The sequence below is a fragment of the Mus musculus genome, chromosome 8 (genome assembly GCF_000001635.26).
Source record: "Mus musculus strain C57BL/6J chromosome 8, GRCm38.p6 C57BL/6J".
NCBI lineage: Eukaryota > Metazoa > Chordata > Mammalia > Rodentia > Muridae > Mus > Mus musculus.
The window spans coordinates 94,395,872-94,413,510 of record NC_000074.6 but is presented as its reverse complement, the minus strand read 5'-3'; the positions used below and the strand labels follow the sequence as shown (position 1 = coordinate 94,413,510).

Below are 17,639 nucleotides of genomic sequence, written 5' to 3'. Positions count from 1 at the left end.
TAGAATCTGCGCTAACAGAAGTCATAGGGTGAAGCCCCAATCTCCGAACAGCAGCAGCAACAACAGCAGCAACACAAACGTTAAAATGAGCAAGGAGCAATCTCTGAACCCCAGGATTGAAGGATATATTTATAACTGAGTTTGACATAGGTCAGAGTTTCCCCGGCTGAATGTTTAACATAAAAAACACACCCAGCCACTGAACGTCTTACTGTCCCTGCCACAAATAAACGCAAAACCCTCTTCTTAGAAAATTTAGCTCATCTAGGGAGCAGAGTCTATGCACAGAAGATCCAAATTCCACTAAAGAAGACCTTAGAAGAATGATGGGCACACAGGGAGGCCACCACCGGCGGTGGCGAGCCGGAAACAACCAGTCAAGAGGGTAAGCAGCCAATGACTTGAGAATGACCCAAGGAAAGGTTCAAGATAAGATTTAAAAGCAACTAAATAATGAGGTGATAACACCAAAGGGGCAGAGATGAGAGATTTGAAGATGAGTTAAATAACGTTAGAAGTAAAAATCACCGATATTAGAATAAAACACTCTGGCTAAGCATGGAACTCAGTGGGCATGCATAAGGATCTGGGTTCGATCCTTAGCACTGCAAGTTAAAGAGATAAGTAAGAAAAATAGTGCCTAAAGAATGACTCCATGCCCAAGACACAGCTATAAAGTAAGGTGCTTTGTCACCTCTTTATTACCAACGAGGAAACTAAGTTTCAGAGGTTTGGTGTCTTGCCCAAGGTCAACTCCTACAACTGCATCTCTAAGAGGAAATGACTCCAAGGTCAGCAAAAGCCACATAGGAGAGTGGCTGTCTCAATGTTATACAGTAAACCATGAAGACAGAAACTCACCAGTGCTTCTCTGGACAGTCAGCAATGATATTAGAGATGACGTTGGTTTCCTCGAAGACCTGGAATAGAGAACTCAAGCCGTTTATCAGGCCTGCGAGGAGGCTAGAGCAGGGGCAGGTGGTACCTCTGGGTAGCTGTGTCTGGATGGCTCCCCTGGGAATGGGTACAGGAAAGGAAGAGTCCAGAGAGAAGGAAGCCTGGTCCGGGACCTGACCCTTGTAAGCCAGGACACCTGGCCTTGAAGTAAGTCCAGGACACGCCCAGAGAAGAAATTCTCAGCATAAAGGAGATGTATTTCCCTGGAGGGGCAAGTGGGAGTGGGGGCTGTAAAGGCAGGCAGAAAGCAGCAGCAGTAATAGGAGCAAGCAAGCAAGCAAGCAAGCAAGCATATTTTTGCACGAGTGGGTTTTTTAAGAAGAAAAGGGAGAACGTCTGTACTAGGATGAGTTAGTAAATTCTGATTGGACGTGTTAGATAAATAATGACTTTTGATTGTTAGACTTTAGTGTTTTGTCTCAGGAATGAGGTGGTGGTCAAATAAGGGGCCAGACCTTGGAGGCTAGCTTTAGGAATGTAAACATTTTAGCAAGGGAGAGGAATAGGGGAGGAAATCCAAGACTCGTCGATGCCATGTTTGCCATGCTGAGCCTACTAGAGCCCTTCCTACCTGTCCCTCAAGGCAGAGATGAAGCTCTTGAACATCTGTTTAATCCACACAGGCCTGAGGGGGCCAAGCATCGCAGTCAGCCTCTGTGTAATTCTGTTCATGCAGGGAGTACCTACTGTATGTTGAGCGACATTCAGGGTTCCACTGCCCTCAGAATCCTCCAAGATCTCAGGAAGTAGATACTGTCATCCTCATGTCACAGCTGAGATCGCTGAACCTGGGAATGCCTGGGACCCAAGCGCTAACCACATTGCTACCTTAGACTTCCCTGGAGCGTCCACTTCCTGACTGACACACATTTACCTTCCGCGTGCATGACAACTGTTGGAGATTGGTTCTAATGCTTTGATTCAATCAAGTGTCTAAGCATCCAAATGCTAAAGGTCCTTGTCCCAGATTAGTTTTTGATTAATTGGTAAAGATGCCAGTGGCCAATGACTGGGCAAAAGGAGATGGAGCAGGACCCTTAGAGTTGTGCGGGCTAGGATACAGGGGAAAGGAGACAGAGGATCTCCAGGATGTGGAGGGAGAGCTGCAGGAGAGAGAGCCAACCAGCCATGTGAGAATTCGGGTAAGTGGCCACCCCCACTCGAGATGTTCACCTCCTAGTCCACAGAAGAGATGATGCAGGTATAGGAATATTATAGTATCAGGGGGTAGAGGGGGAACCTAAGTTCACCTGGGTGGAGTAAGTTCATCACAAGCCCAATGTTGGACAGTGGCAAAAGAAGGCAAGTGGAGACATGTGACCAGGGACAACGGGCAGAGATACAGCCTTGCTAGTCTCAGAGATACAGCAGTCTTCACTTGGGGTGGCCTCTAGAAAGTACATAAGGCAGGGGACCTCCTGCCCCCCTGTAGCTTCAGAAGAGTCCCCTGCCAGCACCTTGACTGTATCCCAGTGGCATCTGTCCTACAGCTCTAAGATAACAAGCATGCACTGCTTAAAGTCACCAAACTCTCACCGTTTGATGGCAAACTGGAAATGAGCACAGATGCTTCCTGGAGGTGATTGATGGAAGGAGTAGGGGAGTTCTGGGTGAAAGGTGACCTCAGCGGGCCTGGAAGAACCCTGAACACAGAGAGGAGCCAGGCTTTGGGTGAACCTGAGGAGGACATGTGGTCAGAGGTGGCCCTCAGCAGGGACTTTGAGAAAAAGGACCAGAGGGCAGAGACCAGCTGGGAGGCCTGCAAGACACTGGGAGCTTCATGCTCTAGCCACACCTGCTCTCCAGTGGATCTGCTGGAGCATGTGAGCCACAAGGTGGCCCAGCTGCTGTCACCAGCTGTGTAGACCAGGCTGGTCTTTAACTCACAGACATCCTCCTGTTTTCACCTCACAAGTGCTGGGATTAAAGTTGAGCAACATCATACCTGGCAAGGTCATATCTTTTAACAATTTCCAAGACACTTTTGTAGCCTCTGCCCTATTGTGACGTAGGACCAGGATGTCATTATTCTCATTATACAGAGAGAGAAACTGACACCCAAGGTCACACAGGGACCTGACTGCCTCATGTCCCTCTTAGTCCAGCTGTAGTGGTCCTCAGAGTGGCTTTCAGCACCGCTAGCACCGTAGTGGCTCTAAAGAGAGACAGGTTCCTTTTCCAACATATAGCTGGTCACATTGTCTTGGGTCCGTTTTAAGAGTCTAGGGAAGAGGATGCTGATTTAAAAAAAAATGGGGGGTCCAAGAACAGTGTCTACCCTCGATTTGTGATTGACATCATTGAGCACAATGGGGATGCTTTACTCTGTTGCCTATGAAAGGGACAACACAGAAAGTTGGGTCCTGGGAGCTGAACTTATAACTCAGATGTGCCAACCTCACTGTATAACTTCCAAGATATACTGTATGACCCCCAAGATATACTATGTGACCCCCCAAGCAGCCTTGCCTCTCCAGTCTCTCCTTTCTTATTTGTTTAGGAGGGCCTTTAGGAAGATGCAACCATGAAAAAAACAAAACGCACCTTATAAGGCATGAGGTTTCATAGCCTGCTCTTGGGCCTGACCATAAACCCAATCAAGTCAGGAGAGCCATTTGGCTCAGAAATCTCAGCACATGGCCTCTCTTTGCTTCATCTTCCCAGAACAGTGGAAAGGGGTCACCAAGGCCTGGCTCCTGCTGGGGCTGCTTTCAGAGGTTAGTACACGCCAGTTACTCCGGGGTCGCTTATAGCTGGACAGACTGAAAGCAGGGGGAAGTATGCCGGTCAGGTCTGCTCCTCAGTTCTGCTATCTTCCTCTCTGCGGCCAGAGTATGTCCCAAGGTCTTCCCCTCCAGCCCCAGCCCTGCCGTGTGCAAGCCATACTTGATGCAGACAAGGGGCATCATGGACCTCCTACCCACCACCATACCCTTGATATCTGGATAGGAGTCTCTCTGGAAGGCTGTCTGGATGACCTTGGATGTCTCCTCGTTCATTAGACAAAGCACTGAGTGAGGGCTTGTAAGTAGGGCAAACCTCACCTTCAACCAGCCCACCCTGGACCACCGTTCAGCCTCTCTGGGATGAAGCCTCCCAGTAGGGGGCAGTCCTCAGGAAACACGGAACCTCTTCCCCAGACCCTGCTCACACCCCAGGCGGTACCTCCCAACACTTAGGGACTTTGTGAGTCTAGTCAAAATGGCATCCCAGCTATGCCCGACCCCAGTTCCCAATATGATTACTATAGAATGTCCTGTAGGAATAACACAACTTATCCTCCCCGTATCTTCATCAGGCTGAATCCCAAAGGGAGCAGGAGGGCTAAGGTCACACAGCAGTTGGTGACAGATGCCTGACTCTGGCCATAGGTTGGCCCCCATCACCAAGGACACACAATCCCCATCTTTGTCCCTAACCCTTTTCCCCCAGGTTCTCTGAATTACAGATTGACTAAGGGCCCTGAACAAACCATGCATCTGGCTATTTGAAATCTAGCAGGGAACGACAGACTTTGAATGTGCAGTTAGAAGGGAAAGGGGAGCCCTGCCCCTCACCCTGCTATCACAGCTCATCCTTCTCCTCTTCTCCTCCCCCTCCCTACCTCCCTCTCCACCCTTGCCCTGCAAGCTGCTCAGCTAAACTTTATCTCTCACTTGCCACAAAGAGAGGAGTCACCTGACTTCCTGCTGCCCACAGTGACCTAATCTGGGGTTTGCTGCTGCATGTCCGCTGGTAGGGATCTGAACGCCAATCGCTCCTTCACTGTTTTCTGAAAGGCCAAGGACCTCTGATAGCCTGACAGTGGCCCTCTGGAGCATTCCAACCGTACCGCAGTACCAGAACACCACCTTCCCAGTCGCCTGCATGGCCTGCACTTTGGGATACTCCAGTGAGAGAGCACTGAGCTCTGTTGCTTACCCCTTTGTTGTCTTGAGGATGAGGATAAGGCGCAGAGAGGGAGGGGAGCTGGCACAGGCCACACAGCAGTAGGTGGCAGCTTCTTTTAGACATTCAGGTCCTGGGTCCACATCTGTAAGAGTTACCCATCTCTGAGGGGCTAGAGCATACCTTAGGCCCCCATGCTGCTTCCTTCTCAAGATCCCCTTGCTATTACAGTTCTTGAAATCCAACTTTCCTGGATTTCTGAATCACTAGGGTTGTGACGCCTCTATGTCCTTAGCTCCAGACGATAGCAAGGAACAAGATAGTCTGTCTATCTGTCTGTCTGTCTTATATCATATATCTGCCTGTCTGTGCCTGCCTGTCTGTGCCTGCCTGCCTGTCTGTCTGTCTCTACATCATCTGTCTGCCTGTCTGTCTGTCTCTATATCATGTCTGTCTGACTGTCTCTATATCATGTCTGTCTGTCTGTCTGTCTGTCTGTCTCTACCTCTATATCTCTATATCACACCCAAGCTCATGCTGACTGTCCTAGAAGCCCCAAAAGCCCCATGAGGCAAAGAAGTTCTGTTCTAGTGGAACATAATGCAGAAGGTGCAGCTACAGAGCGCATACTCCACGGGACAGGTGCCAGGGGTCCAGGGTTCAGTGCCTGCCTGACCATTTAAATTCCGTCCTCCATGCTTTGGGATAATAGCGGGAGCTGCCGACTACAGTGGAGGCTGGGTTTGCCCAGACCTCAGCTACTGCAGCCTATTTCCCAACGTCAGAGCCCACCCTGGCCACATCCTTTGACAGTCACTTAACACAGCATCGTTCACCTTGGAAGAGTTCCGGTGGTGTTGAGAATTCTCATATTTATCCTATTATTTTGAAAATACAAATGAAAGCCCGGAAATATAGCTCAGTTGGTGGAATGTCTGCCTAGTATGTTCAGGGGGCCGAGGTTTAATTCCCAGGGCTGCACAAAGTGGGTGTGATGGCACATGCTTGTAAACTTGGCACTTGTGTGGTAGAGTCAGGAAGATTAAAGATTAGGAGTTCAAGGTTATTTGTGGGTTGCATTACAAGTTTAGGAACTGCCAGGGTTATACAAAACCCTGCCTGCCTGACTGCCTGCCTGTCTGTCTATCTGTCTCTGTCATCTATCTCTATATTATCTGTCTGTCTGTATGTATGTCTCTATCTCTATATCATCTATCTGTCTATCTATCTATCTATCTATCTATCTATCTATCTGTCTGTCTGTCTGTCTGTCTATCTATCTATCTATCTATCTATCTATCTATCTATCTATCTATCAATCATCTGTCTGTCTGTTTCTATCTCTGTATCATCTATCTATCTATCTATCTATCTATCTATCTATCTATCTATCTATCTATCTATCTATCTATCATCTGTCTGTCTGTTTCTATCTCTGTATCATCTATCTATCTGTCTGTCTGTCTATCCATCTATCTATCTATTGGCTTATATCTACCTGTAAATCCAGGTCCAAGGAATCCAATACCGCTAGTTTCTGTGAACACCAACACATGAACATACCTAGATCTACAGACATACACTCTCTCATGCTTTGACACACATACACACACACAAATTTAAAAATAATAAATCTTTTTTTTTTAAAAAAAAAGAGATAAATTAATTTTACTTTCTACTCTAAAGCAAACTTATCTGATAGGGTTGTGTGTGAGACAAGCCTTTATTGCCTCTGCACATCTATTCAATGAAGGTCCTGTTTCCATCTCTTTGACCTAGGTGTTCATGTGATTGCTGCCTGCATGATAACTCCCCACTGCTCTGAGAGATCGTGCCAGAAACCCCTACTAAGTGGTCAGCATATCAATCTAGGATCATAGCTGGGGTGTGTCTTCACACAGTAGGCTCTCAGGACATAGCACATAGTAAGTGCATAGTTAATGCCGGTTGAATTGAGTATAAACTGGCAAGCACGGTAGCTCTCCCTTCATGCACATCTTATTCCATTCTCATGATAACCCTACAAGAGTTATTACCTTCAACAATCTGAGCTCAGGGAGGTTCCTCCAGGTGACACAACTGAAAGATTTCACAGGACCTTAAACTCCAATTCTGCAGTTATCTGTATAGTGCCAGAAACAGTCATGTTCCATCTTCAAAGAGTAACCACCATGGAGAAGGCCTCTAACACATTGTGGGCCATGAGTCAGGCTTCCCACAGCTTTTTAAAAAAAATTTATTAGATATTTTCTTTATATGCATTTCAAATTTCTTTTTTTAACAGTGGGAAAATATACTTTTATTTACTTTGTTGAGTCAGAAGATTGTAAAAAAAAATTATTGCTAAAGTAGATACCAAGCAAAACAGAAAGGTACTTTAGAAGTCCAGTTACCTTGGAGTTTATTTAAACTAAAGAAAAGGTCATGTTTTCATGCAATACATACTTGGTTCTTTAAATAACAATTGTGACAAACAGCAGAAAGAATTAGAGAATGCTGCACTTGTGATCCATACAAAACATCAACATTTTGGGTTGTACATAATTAAAGAAACATCTCACTTTTGGAAATACTGTAATAGCCAATATATAGAGGCATGCCTTTATGTGGGCATAGGAATGTAATTTAGAAAAGAAAAGAAAAACAAAACAAAACAAAAAATCACATGGGAGCTAGTCAATTTCTTTAAAACCACTGAGCAAGAAAAGCAACATTGAACTTCCATACTGATTTTATGCAGCTTCTATACAGTACCTTGACTTAAATCCAAGAGCAAAGTTAAGAGTCTCCTTCACTATTTTTGGTAAACAATTGCATGGTAAACTTAGATGATTTTCCCTCTGGATTTTACCTGGGAGTGGCCTTTTTAATACTTATTTAAGAGAGGGCAGGTTTGGCACTTTTATACTGATGTCACCAATGTTAATATTTCTTGGGATCTCAGGAAGATTCATATTCTTTACAGCTGATACAGCACGGGCTGGAGCTCCTGCTAAGCCAGCCTCAGATTTCTCCAGTTTATTTTGTGCATCAATTTGTGTGACAATCTCATTCATGTTGGTCTCCAATACCATTCCCCTCATCACCATTTCTGCAAGAATATTATGAACCTTGTCTACGTGGAATATTAAATCCAGTTCACAAACATTTTCAAAACATTTGTCTAATGTTTCCACAAATACTTGAATTAGATCTAAAATGCCAAGTTCACTTTCTGAGGAGTCCACACAGAAGACAAAATATAGTGTTGCATAATGTCTGTAAATGAGCTTGTTGTCAGAGCCTCCAATTAATAATCCTCCTTCTAGGAAATGACAAACGTTCTCATCGCGCTTAGACACCAAATGGAAAGTCTCCCTGATGATTTGCTGTTGCGTGTCTTCACTATAGGGCTGGTAGAACTTGGAGAGCCGCGGCTTCCCGTGGTTGCTGAAGATGAGGATGGCCTTGATCATGGCTGGGCCGGGGCTGCTGATCGGGTGGGCGCTGGGGCCAGGGCGGGGGCGGGCGCGCGAGCCTCGCCTCCGGGAGCTTCGAGCCACGGCTTCCCCACCCCACATTTCAAATTTCAAATGCTATCCTGAAAGTTCCCTATACCCCGCTCCCCCCCCCCCCCCACCTACTCCCGCTTCTTGGCCCTGGCATTCCCCTGTACTGGGGCATATAAAGTTTGCAATACCAAGGGGTCTCTCTTCCCAATGATGGCTGACTAGGCCATCTTCTGCTACATATGCAGCTAGAGACATGAGTTCTGGGGGTACTGGTTAGTTCGTATTGTTGTTCCACCTATAGGGTTCCCACAGCTTTCTCACACTCCCATCTAGCTTCTCCTGGTGGTGGGCAAGATTGTGACCACTAGCAAAGTGTCTGCTGACCACATAGTGGCACCTTCTCTCCAGCACAGCCCCCAAGAGTGCCTGAAACAGGAGAAAGGGAGAAGAACAGCAACAGTGATCGGGCCCACGTGACCACTGTGAGCCTCGGTTTCATCATCCATCAAGAAAGAAGATTGCCCTCCCGGCCTTTTGATTGGTACGCTTCAGGCCAATAAAAGACTGTCTCAAAAGATGTGGAGCCAAGTGTGGTGGTGATTGTCTTTAATCCTAGCACTTGAAAGGTAGAAGCAAGCAGAGTTTTCTGACCTCAAGGCCAGCCTGGTCTACACAGTGAGTGAGTTCTAGGCCAGTCAGAGCTTGATGAGACCTCGTCTCAAGGTTTTATATTTATTGAAGGAGGCGGGAGGTCTTCCTTAAGATGACGCCTGAGGTTGTCCTCTGACTTCCAAGTGCTTCCATACACCTACACATAAAGAAATTTAAAAGCCAGGGCATGGTGGGGGGAGGAGGGTATGGGGGACTTTTGGGATAGCATTTGAAATGTAAATGAAGAAAATACCTAATTAATAAAAAATATTTATTTAAAAAAAAAAAGCCAGGGCTACACAGAGAAACCCTCTCTTGAAAAACCAAAATAAATAAATAAATAAATAAATAAATAAAGATAAAAATAAAAATAAAAGAAAGAAAAAAAGAAAGAAGAGAAAAAGAGAGAAAAAAGAAATTAAAAATTTTTTTTTGAAAAAGAAAGCTAGTAATGAATTTCTTTCATAAAATAAGTGTTGGCTGTGAGGAAGCATGTGGGCATCCGGGAGGAGCAAGAGTGGGTATCAGGGAGGAGGAAGAGCAAGCATCAGGAAGGAGCAAGAATGGGCAATAGAGCCAGGCGTGGTGGCACACGCCTTTAATCCCAGCACTTGGGAGGCAGAGGCAGGCAGATTTCTGAGTTCGAGGCCAGCTTGGTCTACAGAGTGAGTTCCAGGTTAGCCAGGGCTATACAGAGAAACCCTGTCTCGAAAAAACAAACAAACAAAAAAAGAATGGGCAATAGAGAGGAGCAACCTAACCTAACCACATACATGTCAGCATGAGTGCAACTTTATGTGTTCCTGTATGTGCAGGTACACATGCACATGTATGCATATGTATGAGGAGGCCAAAGGACAACCTCTACACTTTCTTAAAGATAAGATCTCTCACTAGCCTGGAATGCACTAAGGAAGCAAGTCTACTTGGTCATCAAGTTCCTAGGATCCTCTTGCCTCTGCCTTCTGAGTGTTAGGATTACAAGCAAGTAGCAGCCATTCCTAGATTGGTTTTTTGTTTTGTTTGTTTGTTTTTTGTCTTACTTTAGTTCTGGGAATCAAGATCCGTATTTTGTCTGCAGGTTCTTGAATCTGTGTTCGCATGGGTAAGGACATAGTCTCATTTTTATAAACCAGAAAGCCCAACCCTGTGTGTGTGTGTGTGTATGTTGTTGTGTAGAGAATCTTCTGGAAGGACAGACACTAAATTATTAAGTTGAAAGACTGGGGTGGGGCTATTGTCATCCTTGAGACCCACAGGACTGCCAAGGTCTTCACATTTGATCATAGGTATAGTAGGCTATGAGCTTGAAGGATCTCTAAAGAAACAGCAGAATTAACAGATGGCAGTCTTATAGGGAGGGGCCCAGCTTTGGCCTTGGAAGAGCCACATACCTGGCAGCTGTGGAATTTCTTAAAACCTCAGGATTTTTCTTTCAAAGGGATTGTAAAATTTAGTCTTTCCTCCTAATTACTTAATTCCCAAAAATAACAACTCTGAGGCTAATTATTTATTAATAAGTGCTTATGACATGGCTTTGGCTTGTTCTCTGACTAGTTCCTAACTTATGTTCCTTTTTATTCTAACCTGAGCTCAGCTATGTGGCTGGTTTCCTCTCCTTGTCTTCTTACATCTGTCTCCTCAGCATTCTGGGGAGAATATCTCCCTTATTCTAACCCGTTCAGCTGTGTGACTGGTTTATGTCTGTCTCCTCAGTGTTCCCTGAGCAAATCTCCTTTGTCCCTATTTCCCAGAATTCTCTCTCTCCCAGCCGGATGTCTCACCTCCTATTTCCTGCCTCAGCTCATTGGCTACTGCTTTTTATTGACAGGTGATGCATGTAAGAGATTCTCTCTACGGACAGTGACGATAAGACAAGCTGTTGTGTGGGAAGGGGGACACTGAGCACAGTGCCCAGTCCACAGCTCGCTGCCCCGTTCTCAATGTGTGCTGTCATTCTTTCTGGTTGGAAGAAGCACCTGCCAAACCAGTGTCTGTGCACCAGTGAGGCCTTGAGAGCCTCCAGTAGATGACCTGCCTATCATGGAAGGCTAGTTCATCACAGAGCAGAGGTTCAGTAAGCTCGGTAAACTTAAGGAGGACCAGAGCTCCCTGTTGATCACTGCAGCCACCACCAAAATGTTCCTTTGGTGTTTCTGTGGATGCATGGTCCCTACTATGAATCCCCACACTACACACAAGCCAGGCCAAAGTTTGGCAATGTTCTGATCAGGCCCTGAGCCTGAGGAGGAATGGCAGATAGCTCCATAGTGCTCAGTGCAGACCTCCCAACAGAACCCAAACGGTGGGAGAGCCAGAAGGGCTAAGCCAGCCCTGCTCCTTGACATTTGTACTTCAGAAATCCAAGCTGGCTGGGCCAGGGGCACCCTTCCTGGCATTCCAAAAGATCCAAAGTTGCCTCAAAGTCCTAACCCACCCTATAACAACCAGTCTTTTTTTCTGAACCCTGGGCCTTCCAGAAATTTCAGACAGGGATCACTGGATAAAGCAGAGGACTGAAGGAGGTCGGGAGAGATGGAGATGAGGCAGAGGGATGCCAAGACTTTTGGAGTCAAGCTCAGAGCTAATTTTATCTAGCAAAGACCCAAGAAAATGGGAGAGTTGGGACTGACTGAATCAGCTTCTGCCCAGATATGTTCTGTCCTCTGGTGACTGGTGGCCCGCCATCTCGGCTTCCAACCAAGCCATACCCCTTACTATAATGCTGAACGTTGAGAGAAAATTACTGCACTTGCCACCTCCTTGACTCTGTTAATAGCAGCCACCCAAGATGCACGTAGCTGGTACACTCTGCCCACATACCTGCCCAGACAAACATTTGTATGCAGGAAGCCTAGGGCACCTGTGTGTACAGTATGTCCCTGTACTGGATAAGCACATGCCGACTACATACAGACAACCAGAGAGATCTGGCTGTGAGGCACACTCACCATTCAGATCCATGCAGTCCCACCCACAGCAAGCACCCCAGTGCACACATTTTAGAATTCACCTCGTATGATCATGGTGTCCACAGAGACCTTAAGGGGTAGTGGGTGTCTCCTGTCAGTCAGTCTTGCAGGAACCACTGTCTGGACGGTTGCCTTTTCTGCTTGTGCAACTGGCTCCTGCTTGCTTAACTTTTTAGAACGTTTCACCTGTTCTTTTAGTTAAATGGATTTTAAAGGGAGAACTGTATGTCCTCACTTGACTCGAAGAATACATTTACTTAATACCTTTAAAAAAAATAACACAGTAGACAAATGTTTCTTTCATTCAGCTTACCCTACACCTGTGCCACCAGAGAGACCTTTAGAAGGCACACGTGGCTTCCTTGGAGCCTTGTGGACTTGGTCTTGGCAGAGCTAGTGTCTGTCAATCTGTGGGGAACAGGAGCTTGGAGGCAGTGTGACTTCCCTTAGGCGCCCTGCTAAGGGAAACAAACAGGCCCTCTTGTGTCAACTCCACTGTCCTTCTGTGGGAACAATCTCAGGTCAGCCCCAGCCAGCCAGCTGTCCTCAGAACAACCTTCTACTTTCCCACTGTCTTCTGCCACTAGTACCAGGTGGTGTCACAGTGCCCCCGTTCCCAATGCTGCTCATCAACGTTGGCCGGCACTCTGCTGTCTTCTTGTCTGCTCCCCCTCCATGAGCTGGCTCTGAGTAGGTTTGCTATACCTGATCCATAAGGATGCAGCAGGCCTGATCTTGACATCCTTTCTCCGGCCATAAGGGAGCTACGCTAGGAGATGTGTTCTTCAGCGACTATTCAGAACATAAGAGAACCAGCTGGAGAGACGGCTCGGCAGTTAAGTGTGCATACTGCTCCTGCAGAGGACCCGAGTTTGATTCCGAGCACCCATACTGGGAAGCTCACAAATGCCTATGACAACACCGCTTCCCCACCCTCCCACACACACACACACACACACACACACATTATTTTTTAAGTTTTTCTTTTAAAGGGAAACACAAAAGTGTTCATAACCTAAGAGCTATGATGCTGGCTGATACAGTCTCTGGGATTGTCATTGTCTACCTGCCCATGGAGGGAGGATGTGGAGGAACTGTCTTCACGAGTCAGTGAAGACACTTGGCTCATTTTCCCTCTTCCTTCTTAAACTGCACAGAGTATATCACCATCAAACTTCACGGCTCACTGCTCTTCCAATGGCCCCAGCCTGCCTTAGCTACTTCTTTTCTTTTCTTTTCTTTTCTTTTCTTTTCTTTTCTTTTCTTTCCTTTCCTTTCCTTCTCTTCTCTCTCTCTCTCTCTCTCTCTCTCTCTCTCTCTCTCTCTCTCTCTCTCTCTAAGATTCACTTATTTTATTTACATGAGTACACTGTGGCTGTCTTCAGATGCACCAGAAGAGGGCATCTGATACCACATGTGAGCCACCATGTGGTTGCTGGGAATTGAACTCAGGACCTTTGGGAGAGCAGTCAGTGCTCTTAACCACTGAGCCATCTCTCCAGCCCCCTGCTGATAGTGTCTCACATAAGCTGTCCTGCCCATCTCGGTTTCATACCCTATCACTTCTCTTGGCTCAGCCTCAAGCACACGCTACCATGCAAGATGTATGTCATACCAAGCTCTCTCCTGCCCAGAGAATCTGTAGCTCTTCAGTCTGTTCAGTTTCCTCAGGGCTCTCCCGGACCTCTATCTAATCTTCCCCTGCCCCCAACACACACACACACACACACACACACACACACACACACACACACACACACACACCACAAATCACTACCATGAGACAAAATACTTCCTGCTGATAAGTTGAATTTCTTGGGTATTTTGTCACAGGTTGATTGACATGCCTCCTCTCCCACAATGATAATGAGTGGAGACATCTTCCCAGCCTGATGCCCCAGCTCTTTTCACCATTTGAAGCTTCTGACTCACTTCAAGCCTTTGGATCGAGGCCTATCTCTTCCTACAGACTCCAGCCTAGATGGGGAAATCTCAGCCTTTGCTGGAGACACCACACACACTCTGTTCTCAGACACAAGCAAGAGAAGAGCCCCTGATGCAACAAGTGTCCCAGCCTACCAGGCAACCTGTGTTGGCCAACATGATACACAGGAACAAGGAGTTGAGACTCTTGAGCAGTCCAGGTACCGTCAGCAGAAGCAGCTGGGATGTGTGTGTATTGTTGTGGGCTTTTGTGCTTGTTGCTGGACAGTCCTGCCATGGAGGGACCTCAGGCAGTTAAAGCTGTCTAATTTCTCCTCTCTGAGGAGACCTCAAGCCCGTGAGTGGGCCTTCCCAGGTTAGGGAGGACCACCCTTGATTTAAAGGCACCTGGTCACAGCATTCTATCTTTACAAGCCAAACTGTACTGTTTATGTGTTTGGAGACCTGGACTCAGCCAGGCTGAGTTGGAGCAGTACAGTTTCTTTTGTCAACTTGACACTCACACACATCTCCTTAGACCATCCTTAACCTCCAGAGAAATGACAGTTATTCCTTGTGCAGTAGCAACACGCAGACCTCCTCTGCAGGAGGATATGCAGAGTCCCTAAAAATGGCCGCTTCATTCCCTGAGAACCTGGGGCTTAGAATTCTGGGGCATAAATTACAACTATTCATTAGTATCTTACCTTAGATGATAAAGGGTAAGAGGGGGAGGGAAACAGAGGGACGTGGATGTGTTACCTACAAGTTCCCACCAGCTATTCACATTAAAACAAGAGGTGCACTTGACAATGGCATTGCTCACAGGAAGCTGGCCACATGACTGCAGGCGGTGCTTTCATCTTCGTCCTCCACCGAGTCCTCCACCTTCCTGTGCTGAGGGAGCACCATGGCCACAGGGGCTTCACTTCCTGTTGAGGGAGATCCAGTTCTTCTTTCTAAATCCTGCCTGAATTGAGATGCAATGGCCCCTTCGGAAAGTAGACAGTACGGAGACATGGCTTCCATATCCCATCTTCCCCTCTGCTTCTGCCATGTGGCCCAATTCCCTCTCAATCACCAGTATCTATTACTCCAACCAATATAGTAGCTTCCTTCTTGTCACTGCAAAAGCACAGGGAGCCCAAAGCAACCAGGCCATGTTATGCTTGGCACCCAGGTTAATCATTGCTCACTGTTGTGAGTTGATTAGTTAAATTACTCCTGCGTTAGTCTGTTTCTGTTGCTAAAATTGAGTAATGCAACCTGATAGTTTGTGAAGAAGAGAGGTTTTTGTAGCTCACAGTTCAGCAAAGCTAGGGGGCTCAATGTCAAGGTGCCAGCACCTGGTCAGGAGGGCCTTTGGTTACATAATAATATGGAGAAGGGCCTTCACATGGACAGAACTGGGGAGCTATAAACTGGGGTCTACTTCAGAAAGCCACTAATCCCATCAAGAATGCCCCACTCTCATGACCTCAGCTAACTCTACTTCCCAAAGGTGTCACCCCCAAAGACCATCAATATATGAAATTTGGAGATTGTTTTCAACATGAAAATGAGGGGGGGGGGACACACTCAGATCAGAACTTATCACACACTAATCTATATCCACCCAGAACCTCAGAGTGTGTGCTTTTATGGAAACAGTGGCATTTTCAGTTTTAAATCCAATGTCTGATCGCCTTAAAAGACAACATGATGATGCAGAGGCACAGGAGGAGGGGACTGGGCCAGGTGATGGTACAGCAAGGAAGGGGAGTGGTGTAGCTACTTACCCAGAGAGCATCATGTTGCTAGGACACTAAAAGGTCCAGAATGGATTTTCCATCAGAACCCTGCTAGGAGCACCTGCCAACACATCCAGACTCCAAGCCTCTAGAACTCAAGAATGTCTTCGGGCCTCCTGGTTTGGGGGTTGAGGTTCTTATGAAGTCCTAGGAATCTTATATATGCCACATGACCTATGTATGCCCTCTAGATGCTGGGCCGAGGTGCAAAGGTTTCACTAGGGCAGAGTCACTCTCCATCCTGGCTTGATTCCGTGCATACAACCCTAGTGGACGTTGTCCCCACTTTGCAAGGCATGGCCACATGGTGGAGCTGTAACTGTAACTGAGTCCACGGAAGGCCACTCCCCAGCTGCTTCAGAATACAGGCTTCCATAACAAATCATCAGGAGCCATTGCAAGACAACACAGGCATATGTCCTCACAGCGTAGGCGGTAAGTGTGAAATAGCATCAGCAGGGACAGGCCATGCTTGAAATCTCCATGGAAGACCACTTCTTGCTCCTTCTGGCTTTGGGTGCTGCTGGCGATGCATTATTCGACAGTGCAAGTCCAGTCTTTGCCTGTCTTCATGAGACTGTCCTCCCAGTGTCCAGATTTTCCTGTTCCTAGAAGGCTGTCCAATATGACGTCATCTTAACCAGATTATCTCTGTTTATACTCCATTTCCAAATCAGGTCATGTTCACCGGCTCCATGTGGATGTATTTTAGTGAACACTATTTGGTCCAGTGCAACAGGGAACAGGATAAGGCAGGAAATCCCACTGAGTGTCGACCCACTGCCCCCTGCATGTACTGAGAAGGAGGTCCTTATCAGAAGTGGAGCTTCACAGAATACCATGAAGACAGAATAGCATTGGCATCAAACACTGAGCAGAGAAGACAGCTCTCCAAACACAGAAACAAAGGGCTTGATAACCATCCTTTTGTGACTGGCAGACTGAGCGCTCAGTAGTGGCTGCGAGCAGGTTCACCATTAGTAGAATTCATGTTGAATCTAGGCAAGACCTCCATCCCTGTCACCCTGATACTTTGTTCATGAGCCATTGGGACAATGGTGGTGATGGGGGGGGGTGAGGGAAGGAGCCTAACTGGTATCCACAAGCAGGTCCCCCTAACATCCCCCCTCCATCCTCTTTCTAAAAGCCTTTTTGTGGCGATCACTCCTTAGTGAGAATTCACACAGGGCACAGGTACCATGAACTCTTGCCTGCTCATGCCTCTTTCCAGGGCTCCTGCCACCAGCTTCTCAATCCTGTTCCTTCAGAGTCTTTGCCCAACCAACTAAATTACCAGCCTCAGCCCATAACCAGCAATACAGAATGAGCATATACCACAATATAATTAGTATACACCACAGTATAATTACGAACAAGGTCTAATCAGTATACACTTGTGATTCTGGCTATTTCTCTTCCCCCAAATATATGATGCCATTACCTAAAGTTCTGCCCACAAGAAAGAGTTCCCTATACCACTGTTATCTCTCTGGGATGCTGGGATACGAGAGAGAGAGAGACAGACAGCCAGACAGCCAGACAGCCAGACAGACACTAGGCTAATAGCTGTCCTTTTCCAGGAGCTACCATGCAGAACTATCTTTGAAGCAGGTCTGTGGGTGCTTCCTTTGACAGTCAATCATAGGGAATTTGCATGAGGGCTTAGGGGCAGACTGAGAAAGAGGGGGCTTATCAGGGGTGAGGACCACCGGCATGAGATTTTATCATAGACACACCACTCCATTTTGATTAGGAATTGATACCCGAGAAGTCTCCTCTAACACTGCAGACTCCATCAGCATTAGGGAGCATTCCTCTATACTACACTAAGGCAGCCCCAGCACTTCTGTTTCCTCTGGTAGCGACCACCTTTAGGTCCATGTTCTTGTTAACCAGTTAGAACCCTTCCTAACTCCTGTGCCAGAGCACTCAAAGTCTCTGCTTAGTGGGCGCACATCACAGAACCC

At 46.8% G+C, this 17,639-nt stretch overlaps 1 pseudogene; it reads right to left on the bottom strand.

Annotated features, from left to right (window-relative positions):
- On the bottom strand, positions 7,119-8,400 carry Ap3s1-ps2 (adaptor-related protein complex 3, sigma 1 subunit, pseudogene 2; annotated as a pseudogene).